At 33.1% G+C, this 12988-nt stretch overlaps 1 long non-coding RNA gene across 1 annotated transcript in view; it reads right to left on the bottom strand.

The window, feature by feature from the left end:
* The window catches only part of LOC149486343 (uncharacterized), an 84803-nt gene extending 72069 nt beyond the window's left edge, over positions 1 to 12734 (bottom strand). The window contains exon 1 of the long non-coding RNA XR_016315918.1: positions 12402 to 12734. This is a non-coding gene — a long non-coding RNA (uncharacterized LOC149486343). The remainder of the gene's footprint in view (positions 1 to 12401) is intronic.
* Between the last annotated feature and the right edge of the window lie 254 nt (positions 12735 to 12988).

The raw sequence follows: 12988 nt of genomic DNA, 5'->3' as shown, positions 1-12988 counted from the left end.
ATGCAGTAGGTATTATTATTAGTTCTAATGATCTATTATATGGTGAGATGGGTTTCCTTTTATTACTTTTGGCTCACGGCTTTGTTTACCTAAATGCTTTTGAAATCTGACAACATACCCATCTACAAATTCCCTCTATTTCCCTATTTTGGAATGCATAAAACTGTTTTCTTCTGCTTTGCAGCATTTTCATAATCAATGCTTAATTTAATCAAAGGCGATTCAGTTACTTCATCGTTAGTTATTAGAGACAGACATTCACACTAATAATACTGGAATGAAAATCGGTGCAGTAGAGGATTTTGTTTTTAGTATGTAATAAACCTTTACAAAAATGAAATTTTACGTAACTTCCTACCATTTTGCGAAAAATTTCATAAATCCATACCCTTCGAATATCTCAAAGGATCATAATATTTTTACATTTAAAATAAATTTTATCATCGTTTATATCAATTACACATGTTTATTAAATTAAAACGGTGTCTTTTATATTATCCAAACCAATTTTTATACCATTAACAACAACGGGTCCAAAATTATGTAGATTTTTTTTAGGATTCTCAAAATTTCGATTATTGTAATAAAAACCGATACAGAAACCAAAGAGGATATAATCACTACGCAGAAACCTGTTATTCGGTAGTAATGTTATGTTTGGACAGTTATATTTATAAAAACATTAAATTCTGATGCGAATTAGCATTTGTTTGTTTAAGTTAAACATATGATTAATAAAATATGAAAAAATATATAAAGGATAACAACCAATTTCTCTCTGTCTCTATCACTTTTCTTTCTATCAAAACTATTGATTAATTTCATGTATTGTCCGTGTCCGTGTTATAGTTATGTAATACAACAACATGCATCTCGAAAATAAGATATTTTCCTACTTTATGATAATTTTAGATAACAAATAACTGAAGAAGAAAATGTGAATTTTATAAAAATTTAAATGGATTGCCATTCAAAAAGTAGCATGATATCAATTCAATTTTAACAGTTATTGCGTTAAAATGAAAACCTTTCCCACAGAGTATTTTAGCATAACAAAGTCTACATTCCGTACAACGAGCAGACAAAAACGCCAATCTATTTTGCTGACATTGTGTCGCATATTGATATATATTCCCAAGTGCCAATAAATATAGCATTTAAGGAGCTAAAAAACTTAATTGGTTTACGTACAGCCACATAAAATAAACTGCGAACAAGAAACTCAATTCAGATGGAGTTTTTATGAGAAAAACTGATATGCTTTTAATGATAGTGTGGAAAAAGTGGAGCCATGGAAAACGCAATAATTGGTGCAGGACTGCCTTGAAAGGAACGACTTAGCTTAACTTAATACGTTATGTACGGGGAGATAAGTTAGCATTAATTGCCTTCGTAAATGGTAATATCTAGAGGCGAGGCTCATAATGTTGGGAATCAGGGATAAATTGTTTTTTGAGGTGTAAATGTCCACGCTCTACTCTCTGCCGTAGGCTGCAATTAGTATGATCTGAATAGGTATGATTTACTAATCTATGCTTTCGTTTTTATATGGTTCTGTAATATTGCCAGGTTACCCAGAACTAACCTCTCATTCGGTCTACCTATATTGATCTATCAGAATTCAATTATTGACGTAAGCAATTTATTTATTTATTTACATTCTTTATCCGAACCGCGAGGGACTGAAACATGCTTCCTGAATCTGTGTTCCCCGTCGAGTACAATATGGGGATCTTCAAGCGTAGAGTGAACAGGTACCTTCTAGGGAAGCGCGTTCCATCTTAGACCACATCTCAGCTTAACATCAGGAGAGATTATGGTCAAGCGCTTCCCTATTACCAATAAAAAAAAGACGGGTTGCACTGCCGGCAGAAGTGAAAACTTGATTATTTACGTTGAGCATGTTTGATATTTTGGAATGGTATCCGTCTGACGCTTTTTCGATCAGGTCACGTGTCCTGACGCGAGTTTAAGATTTTATACCCATTACAGAAAAAGTGCTCAACGACGCTAAAGAAGTTTTCACTTCAAAAAAGTAAGCACTATTTACTACACTAGCTCCACTTCTATATTTTATTTCTTACTAAAATGTCAATGTAGTTTACATCCATAACCTTAAATCTTATAATGCGATCCTTATATATTATTCGTTATAATATAGAACACAACAGATGGATTCTTGATAAACTAGACAACCGAGTCGAACAAATGAAAGACATCTGCAGACCTCCTTAGCATCAGGCCATACCGTTAATAAACAGGCGCTTACCCAAATTACTCCCAAACAATAAGCCAGCACGAACTATCATTGTAATGTATCACTTACAAAAACATCACAAGCAATCGAATCGATTCGTAGAACGAATTTCAACTGCATAATCAGAGCCATCTCGATTCATAGAAAACGATCGAATAAAAAATCGATTAAAAAACAGTGTGTCACGCACGACTGCGTCGATGTCTTTGACTTGTAATTCGTGTCTGCTTCTTAGAAATATACTTTTTAATATTACAGTTTTATTTAAATGTCTATGGCTGTTACATATCAAGGTAGTCAATGGCGTTCGCTTTTAAAACTGTAGGTACTTTTAATTGATTCAAGCCAACTTCTGTGATACGTGTTGCTTCTAGGAATCAATCTTTGATTGATTTGGAGCAATAGCGTATTAATATATTGATACAATAATTTAAATGACAACGATGTTAGATCTGTGAGTAATGCCTATCTAATCACATTTTATGGATTTAAACATCTGATTTATATAATAACATTCAGATATGCTGGTGCATTCAAACTACTCTCAACTCATTTTCCAAAAATAACTTTATAATACGATTAAGTTCCTAATAACGTTATTTTAAAACTAGATAATGGCTAAAACCATATCGGTATTCAACACAATTTGGTAATATTTTTATTCAAAATAGCATCCTAATTCCCATGAATATAAATTTGTTAGCCTGTGCTTCTTTACCACAGGAATCGCTGCATTTATTTCTATTAACCGACAGACTCTTTTGCGACCAATTACGTGATCAGCCTTCTGTGTCTCGCAGACCGAAACTTTCTTAATAGTTTCCTTTCTAGACCGAACTTGATAGTTGTATCTCACACTCGCTACTGAGTGAAGAAAACACTGGCCAACCAAATTTAAGACGCGTAGAGCGTAGATAAATACGATAAATACATTTTTTTCAATATCTAACTAAATACCAAAAAAATACATTTTAAAGTGATATTTATTCATCAATCACATGCTGATATAACTTACTAGAATATATGTATGTTATATACACAGAGAAACGCACACAATACCTAATGATGGTAGTGTATGTAAAATCACTTAGGATGGGCGTAGACCGTCATGGGCGTTTCGCGTTCAGTGACGCAAAACCACGGGAAATAGAAAGTGCATTACGCTCCGACGCATGTAAGTATATAATGCTGATGACGTCACGTTATCTATTTGTTATAGTGATTTTAACTAAAGTGGATGAAGAGTTTGGTGGCATGAAACAAAATTTGGCGTGATCACTGGTCAATACCATATTTTTATTAATTGAAAAAAGTGAAATTTTAAATAATTTATTTTCATTAAGATTAGAGTGTTGTAAGTTTGCATAGATGTGCACATCGATACGAAAGTCGCGGCTTAAGCAATGGCTTAAGGCTTAAACTTTTGTACCATCACATAATTTCAACTAATAAAATATTAATAATGTAAATAATAAAATAATTTCACCGATTTTACACAGATGAAGTAACAATAAAAAATATTGTGAAGTTCCGGCACTTTTTTCAGTAGGTAGTACGATTCCGTCCGGACACAGAAATAAAAAACATTTATACCAGGTAAGGTAAGTTTATAATTAAAAAGGGGGGCTTATATATATGCTATAACTAGCTTTTCGCCCGCGGCTTCGCCCGCGTTTTCAAAGAAATCCCGTTCCCGTGGGATTTCCGGGATAAAACCTATCCTATGTCTTTTCTCGGGTATCAAAATATCTCTATACCAACATGCAAATTGGTTCAGTAGTTAAGGCGTGATTGAGTAACAGACAGACAGACAGAGTTACTTTCGCATTTATAATATTAGTATGGATAAGAATGTTTTTATTTAAAAACTGTCAAAACGAAATCTTAAAACCGTTTAAATAATAACCGAGTATTATTATAAGTGCCTATTAATAAAATTATAAGTTTTAATGTGCTTAAAGCAATATTAAAATAAAAACACAAGAGCTATCAATTAAGTTTATAAATATATTAAAACCTGTTTCGAGATTAATTACAATAAAAATAAAACACAACATTATAGCATCGATGTGGAACAACTTGGGAATATCTTAAGATGTTTTTGTGTATTTTATAAATTGTTATTTTATGTAAATTAATTGATTTATAATAATTAAAACGTTATGCTCTACATTTTATCAGTAAGAACATTAATTTGATATGCGTTGACTGAGATAATATAAAACCAAACGAACCGCTAGCTTCGGCATTCGTATTTAAACATTGTATGATACGTCTACTCTGAATATATACCTACGTATAAAAAAAACTCTATACTGCTTTTGAATGATATTTGAATTAGGCCCGATTTTTCAATCCTTGGTTTAAACTTATCCGTCCAATAAAGTATTACACGATAATATTAAAATGTCACCATTAAAATGTCAAATCCGGACAATTAAAATGCATTTTTGAAATGTGAGTTTAATACGTTATCCGAAGAATAAGTTTTAGCCAACGATTGAAAAATTAGCCCTTATTCAATTTGTCGTAATAGAGGAATAACACCAATATCGTAACAATACGCTTTTACGGGACATCATAATAATCACACACACACATGAAAAAATTTAAAACAGTTAACCACAACCCAGGTGTGCATGTACTAAGTACCAATACCGTGTACCAAGTGCATGGTATACCATAAACATGTCCTCAAATAGACTTATCATTCTAAAGTTTGTCTAGAAGCCTCTCTCAGACAATCATAGAAAAACTGCACAATCCAATCGGTCAATCACCCGGAAATCTTAACAAACAATGAACAACTTAATATTTATTTAATCACGGAACATACGTATATAATGCTATATCCCATACAGCTACGTCACGGATGAGCGCCCACCCCTAAAGGTGAGAAAGGCGTGTCCATATGTGGAAGGGGTGGGAATCTCTAATAGAACAAGCACAACAACCATTGGTGCCTAACAACCTATTAATAAATACCTAACACGTATAACCTTCTAAGCTTTCACCGAATTCAGACTATGAATATCTCATCTCTATCTGAATTTTCACATTTCAAAAAGCATTGCGTTAATTGTATGAACTTAATACGTGGTTGTTTAGTAGTGGTTTAAAAAATTTCAGATTGTTAATAGAAAGTTCTGTGATAGTTTATTGAAATTGAGAAGGAGCAGTGTGTGATTTGGCGGTTGGTGTGAACCAGTAAGTATTTCTTTACGATTTATTATTTACTAGCGGTCCGCCCCGGCTTCGCCCGTGGTACATATTTCGCAATAAAAGGTAGCCTATGTTCTTTCTCAGGGTCTAAAGATTGTCTGTGCCAAATTTCATCAAAATCGGTTGAGAGGTTTAAGCTGGAAAGCGTAACAGAGAGACAGACAGAGTTACTTTCGCTTTTATAGGTAATACATATTAATTAATAGTAGGGATTTGGCAACTGTGTCTAAAAAAAGCATATATTTCTATTTATCGGTCACTTTCTATAACTTTCGTGTAAAGATAGTAAAAAAGATTCGATTCGAGAAAATTCTTGGCAATGCATCCAAATATTATTTCTGTGATCCAAAGCTTTCTACGTTATTAAAAACTGTGTAAATTCATTTCATATCATTTACTGTATAATGTTTTGGACCAAAATACAAAGGATTATCTCCACTAGAAACATACCACCTACGATCCCTGATTGACTCTATATTTTGCCGTATAATAATTGCAACTACATATTAACCGTTTTGTATCTTCTGACTTTCTGCCTTCCGTGGTTCAATCGCAGCTGATTACATTTCCAATGCAATTGTCAGTTGTTACACGCATTTCGTTATAGCATAGATATAGTCTAACTATATTCAGCAGCATATTTCCTCTCCAGTCTATGATTATTGACTAGTAGTGTTAGTGATTCGTGTTATTACTAATATCTAGACGCATGTGAGAAGCTGGCGCCTACGCTAATTGCGTAAATTGTATGTACTCGTAGAGGTTAGAATGCTGAGCAAAATGAAGAATCCCTTTTTGGGCTCAAATGATAGTTTACCTCCCTGTTGCTGCGCAGTTACACGTATTAATTATAGTATTTTTTACTGTTCAATTTACTAGTTTTAGTGACTGACTACGCTCGCTGCAAAGTGTGCGAAACGTCGGGAAAATAATATAATGAATAAATCGCGTTTAAAATCCGTTAAAATGTTTAATTTATGTTTTTGAATCATAACTAAGTCAAAGCAATCATCAATGGTTAACACGTAGGTATGTGTAGAATCCTAGGTTCGATGAAAAACAAGAAAAAAACTATAATGTTAGATGGTTCATAAACTAATTATCTGTAAAAAGAGAATAATAAAGATAATGAACCCGATAAAAGTCAAAAGGAAAACCTGATACCGAACTACACATCTAATCAGAACCTTTACGTGATCAATTACCTATATAATGAGCTATTTAACTAAAAATACAAGATCCATTTATTACGTCTTGACCCAGAATAAAACGTTTATTGAATAGTACATTACTTTTATTAAGTAGCCCTAGATTAATGACCACTAAAAGTCAACAATATATTATCTCCATCATAATTAAATAGAGGTATTTGCTTCATATAATTTCTTTAATACTTAGTATTTTTTATACTTTTTCTTACTACTCTTGCTTGAGTACAAAATTTTGCATATACCTACGTATAATAACCAGACCAGGTCTCATGCCAAAAAAGATGATTTTTAGCAGATTTTTGAAGAAGGAAAGTAAAGCTTTTCAATTGTATAACATTTGCATGTGCTTTAAAATAGCTCGGTATGTGTGGACGTGGGTCGGAAAGCGACGGTTATGCCACAGATACAGATAATAAAATATTATATAGGTTATATCTTCATATTGCGGCTGTTTCATCAAATTGTGTTATACAAAACCTTAATTTAAAAATATGAAAATAGAAAATAAGATTTCCAAAAGAATCGAAGAATAATAAATTCCAAATGCAACTCAATAATAATATGTAATATCTAAAAAACACTCAAAATATTATGTCTACATTATATTTTAAACAGAAACGTATCTTGGCCTTTGCGTCACATTCGTAGCGAACGAAAGCTCTCACCTGACTGGTTCAAACCAGTAACAAAACTATGAGAGGCGGGGACTTGAATAATTTATAAAATTATTAATCAACTTTCACGATAATTCGCCCCTATTTCTATAAAAAGTAACCCCTATATATCTTCACATATGGTAACATTGTATTAGATTGGTGGATTGAGTTGTATATAATGTTTTTGCACGCTTATCCTGCTATTGCTTTTGTTTCATAAAGCGATTAACCTTTAAGCCGTTTTATAAGCAATTTTAGTACAAATCTATACTTATAGAGCTGAAGAGTTTGGTTGTTAGAACGCTCTAATCTCAGCAAATACTGAACCGATTTCAAAAATTCTTTCACCGTTGGTTATGTACGTGATTCTTGAGTGCTAGGCTATAAAATATGAACCACATTACCACAGTAAAACCAGGGCGAACTCTTAGTTAAATAAAAAAATGCTTGTCGCTTGTCAGCTTCGTACGCGATAAAACAGATTCTTTGTGTAAATGCAGATTTCTAGAGTCGGCTATATTAATTCTTAAAATGTTAAAATTAATTTAAAACTAACTAACATGTGTGCAAACATTCGTACAATGTACAAATGATTGCGCTTACGTATAAAAATTGCAAATGCCGTACCCCAGAGGACTAGCGTATTCGTACGAATGTGTGCGGAATAAGATTCATAGATTCACAACAAACTATACAGCATTATGTCCGTAGGCTTCAGAGGAAATGCTTAATGCGCAAAGCCCGGGGCAATTAGATATCTCAATGCCTATTATAGTATAATGCCTATTATATCGTTGTTCTTTGTTGAAAATACACGATAATTACCCATTGGTTTTAATTGTATGCATTTTTTGTTTGGATTCTTGTCCTTATTGGTGAAGAGTCAACTTTGTATTATGTGATTATGGTATTGATATTGCATTTTTAACGTAATGTTTGAAGATACCCAAGCTAAAAAATTATGGTATGGTCTTGAAAGGTAGAGAAGGATTTAAGGTTACTTTTTGTTTGTGAACTAATGAGACGCAAACATCGTCGAAAGATTGGATGTAGGTAACAAATCCAAAAACTGCAGTCAATTCGAGAACCTCCTCCTTTTTTAAAGTCGGTTGAAAACGATGACAATGGAAAACTATAGATATTTGTAAACGTCTCATTATCATTATTAACTTCTATATCTATATATATAAAACTCAAAGGTGACTGATATAGTGATCTATTAACGCACAGCCCAAACCACTGGACGGATCGGGCTGAAATTTGGCATGCAGGTAGATGTTAGGACGGAGGCGTCCCCTAAGAAAGAGTTTTGATCAATTCTACCCCCAAGGGGATAAAATAGGGGATGAAAATATGTATCATGTTTATTTATCTTTTCCACGCAGGCGAAGCTGCGGGCAACAGCTAGTTAGTTATAAGACTGCATAGCTTTTAAAAAGCTGAAATTAACTGTATAGACCGGGAGATACTGACACAAAATTTCGAGTCATTTGTAACAAGGATGGCGGTTCTACAGGGGTCTTAGTACGCAATGACAAAAAGAAAAATGATGGTGTGAACGCTGGTACCGGTGGCTTAGTCGCGTGGGCGTTTGTCGAACTCGTCGGAAAAATAGAGAAAGTCAAACGATTTGTAACACAAAAATTTTAGAATTTACCGATAGCCCATAAAAAAGTAGTAGGCGGTAGTGTCATGCCATACTTTTCCGGCGTGACTTACAGCCCGCCATACCGATGCGAATGTGTTGATTTAAATAAAACAATCATTCAACCATTTGTACCAGGCTAACTTTTGCACAGGTAACTATCGTCGTGCAGCCATTTACGAAAATCGCCATGCCATACTTTTCGGACGATTCCAAATGGTCGCCATACCGCCGAAAATCTGCAAAAAATTTTTATTTCGCCAAACTTTTTGTACCAGTATTGCATTTGGATTTTTGGAGAGTATTTGATAAAATGTGATCATTATTATATTTGCCATACTTCTAGTAGGGGGAAAAAGTGCTGTCATACTTGAAAACTTAATTTATTATTAATTTATATAAGTGAAGATTTCCAACACATAGATCTTTGAAATTTTGTATTTATATTTGTTGATCCTCAACCTTACAGGAAAAATAAGTGCCATACTGTTACAAATCGTTTGACTTTCGCTATTTTCCGACGAGTTCGACTAACGCCCACGCGACTAAGCCGCCGGTACCAGCGTTCACGCCATCGTTTTTCTTTTTGTCATTGCGTACTAAGACCCCTGTAGAACCGCCATCCTGTTACAAATGACTCGAAATTTTGTGTCAGTATCTCCCGGTCTAGTAGATAAAGTTTGCAATATAGTTCTGGGGCTTTTTAGCGGAAGAACCTTATCGACCAGGTTTGGTCCTCCATTGTTAAAATATGTATATTTTATTAATACACATAAAGAATTTCAGTGCCCATTTTAATATACATATTTGTATCTATAATAATGTGTGTATGTAAATGATAGCTCTACATCCGTCTATTTGAATATATTTGTATGCATTAATAAAATATGTGACTTAAAATTTTTAACCGTTGAGGTTCTAAATTTATTACGAATTTTTTAAATAATGTAAAACCTATTAATATTAATAAATAAAACTAAACCGTAACTATTTTTCAAAACTACGTAGAAGAAATGGCTGAAATGTTGAAAAAAAATATTCTGAACTATGAATTACGAGAGCTTTCCTTTTGTGAGAGAGAATTCTTTTTTGTTTCTCCGATAGAGTCAGATTAATAGAGAAAAAATACACCAAAAATATGTTCTTAAAAGTTTATATTTAATTGTTCCATATTTTTCATCATCATTTTCACAATATCGTCAACATCAAGTTATACTTACTTACACTTATCCTAAAAAACGCTATACAATTGATTTTATTCAGTAGCAGTTTTTTTATTGAATATTAAAAGTATTTTGGCACGTGTATCTGTCTTTGACACAAAAACTGTTCTTGGAAACCGATCTAATTCCTTAACGGTAAACTTGGCATCGAATTGGTGACTATAGTCTCGTTCCGCGGTTTTACTCGACGTGCCGAGTCTATACTAATATTATAAAGATGAAGCATTTTGTTTGTTTGTTTGATTGTTTGAACGCGCTAATCTCGGGAATTACTGGTCCGATTTGAAAAATTCTTTCGGTGTTAGATAGCCCATTTATCGAGGAAGGCTATAAGCTATATATCATCACGCTAAGACCAACAGGAGCGGAGCAATGCGGGTGAATCCGCGGGAATCAGCTAGTATACAATGCACCTATTGTATTTCAATATTGTCAACAAGGATAACTATGAATCGATTTTTCATAATCGTATAGCATCCACAATGTATATATTTTATATTACATATTAAATGTTTATTATAGCTTGTAAGTCTGTTCATAGGGCATAATCTCTGCAACTATACGTTCAGTTTTAAATAACTATTTGAAACATAAGTTTTCCAAATCTTCGTTTCAAATCAACATCCCTTGAATTATTTTCTGTGTATTTTAATATATTTTCAATTGTTTCTTTGTCATACATTAATAAAATAATAAATAAATAAATAAATATTTCAGGACAATTTTCACACACGGCACGATCTGATCCCATACTAAGCTTTCGCTTGTGTTATGGAAACCAGATGGCTGATAAACATACATATATAATTTTAAATAAATAAGTTGATATAAGAATAACAAAAAAAATCATAACAAACTTTGTATAAATAATGAATACCAACTAAACGAACCTAAGCGAAAAAAATCAAAGGATACATCCATTTCATCACTTCTACGATTGAACGATTCCGCCGATTCAACAGGCGCAATCATACGCTGGCTCTACATTTCTACAAAATATTATGCTCTCCGAAAGATAGTGTTAAAATAGAACCGCTGCGCTGTCTTTAAAACTTCGAGGTTTATATAATTTTTCATGAGAAATAGGCCATGAAAAATTTAAAACCTGAAAATAACAATCTCTTAATCTTTTATTTCATTGAAAACATGCAGATAGACATATATTTTACGCTTGGCCTACTTATTAGAAAGTTTTTTGTTTAATCTATGAATATAAAAAAAATTGTTTAATACTTACCTACGTTGTTTTATGACCGCCTCTTTGGTACAGTGGTTGGCGCGTGAGCGTAGCACCGAGGGGTCCTGGGTTCGATTCCCGGTGGAGACGAAGACAAAAAAAAATATTCTGAAAAAAGGCTGATCACCTACTTATCACAAAAAAGAAAATCGATCAGTGAAACAGATGTATAATTCATCTGCCCCTTACCCCACTAGGGCAAATGGCACTTCACTTTTGCATTGTTATATTACACGATAAAGGATTTACGAAAATTAATATTCAATTAAACAACCTTGTTTCATTCACAAACGCTAACTATGTATTCATTCTATGATAATACAATATTTACTTAAAAATCAGGCCTCATGAATAGATTGATTTTTTAAGTTTAATCTCTTAAATTTGAAATAATATTTAAATAACTTTATTATTCGCATTGTGATGGATCTGGTGGCCATAGACGAGTTAAATACGAGTACACTTTATAGGCTAAAGTACGAAAGTATTTAAAAAAAATATTGTAGTGCAGGAGTAAAATTTACGCAACAATTTATAAAAATATCTGTGTCCTGTTTTCATCAACAACGAAGAAAAGACTAATCTTTGTTTAAGTTTCACGGTTGCTCTATATTATGCAGACGATAAAAATATGAGCGAACTTAGGAAAATATATTTCATAAGGAGAACATAAAAAACAATAAATACTTTAAAATTAATTCAAACAAAAAACATCGCAATTAACGTTTTGAATGAATAATGATTATTTTCTTAAATAATGTTATAAATAAAATAAATATTTATTATAGCGATAACAAAACATAAATCATTATGATGTAACATTTGCAATTTATACCAAAATATTTCTGCAAATCTTCAATTCCATAAAATAACACTATAAAAAATAAACAATAAAAATATTTGTCAAAAAGCACCCATATATAAAATAGCCATCAACCCCTATAACATACCTCCATCAGTCATCTTCACTACACACACATCACAACACACACATGCACTAAAAATCACACACACAAAAATTGGTCAGCTGTTCGCGCAAGGACGTTTCGGGTCATCGACCGTGTCGGACTGGTATTTTTTTTTCAATTCGCCGGACGCGCGCGCGCAGCCCGCGATCTCCGGAGCGAATGAGGAACCTTAGAACTATTTCAAATTTCTCTAATCCTCTCACACAAGTGTAGTTAGGATTGCATTGGTGGTTTGCGGAAATGGCATGATCGCCTTTTTTCCGATCCCCGACGGGTTCATTGTATACTTCGATGGCCGCTAATATTGCATTTGGATATATCCACTCGCAACTTGGAAAAATCTCGAAACCGAGAGCTATGCCCCAGTTATAGCTGGCGAGGCGGTAATTAATTTTCCTTTTCTAAACTGGATGTAAAGCAAGAATGTTAATCTCTCACATTTTTTAAATAACGACCGTGCTTGGATACGCGTATCGATAATATCGCGCAGCCCGAGCCATATTTATAAACTTACGATTTCACATAATTAAAGGAACAATTCAAATCGATAAAAAATTTACAAGTATCCG

Source organism: Colias philodice, chromosome 8, assembly GCF_061535455.1.
Source record: "Colias philodice isolate Cphi_HAF_F1 chromosome 8, ilColPhil1 Martin Lab GWU primary, whole genome shotgun sequence".
Classification (NCBI taxonomy): Eukaryota; Metazoa; Arthropoda; class Insecta; order Lepidoptera; family Pieridae; genus Colias; species Colias philodice.
Note: the sequence above shows the minus strand (reverse complement) of the source record. Positions and strands in the feature narration are given on the sequence as shown.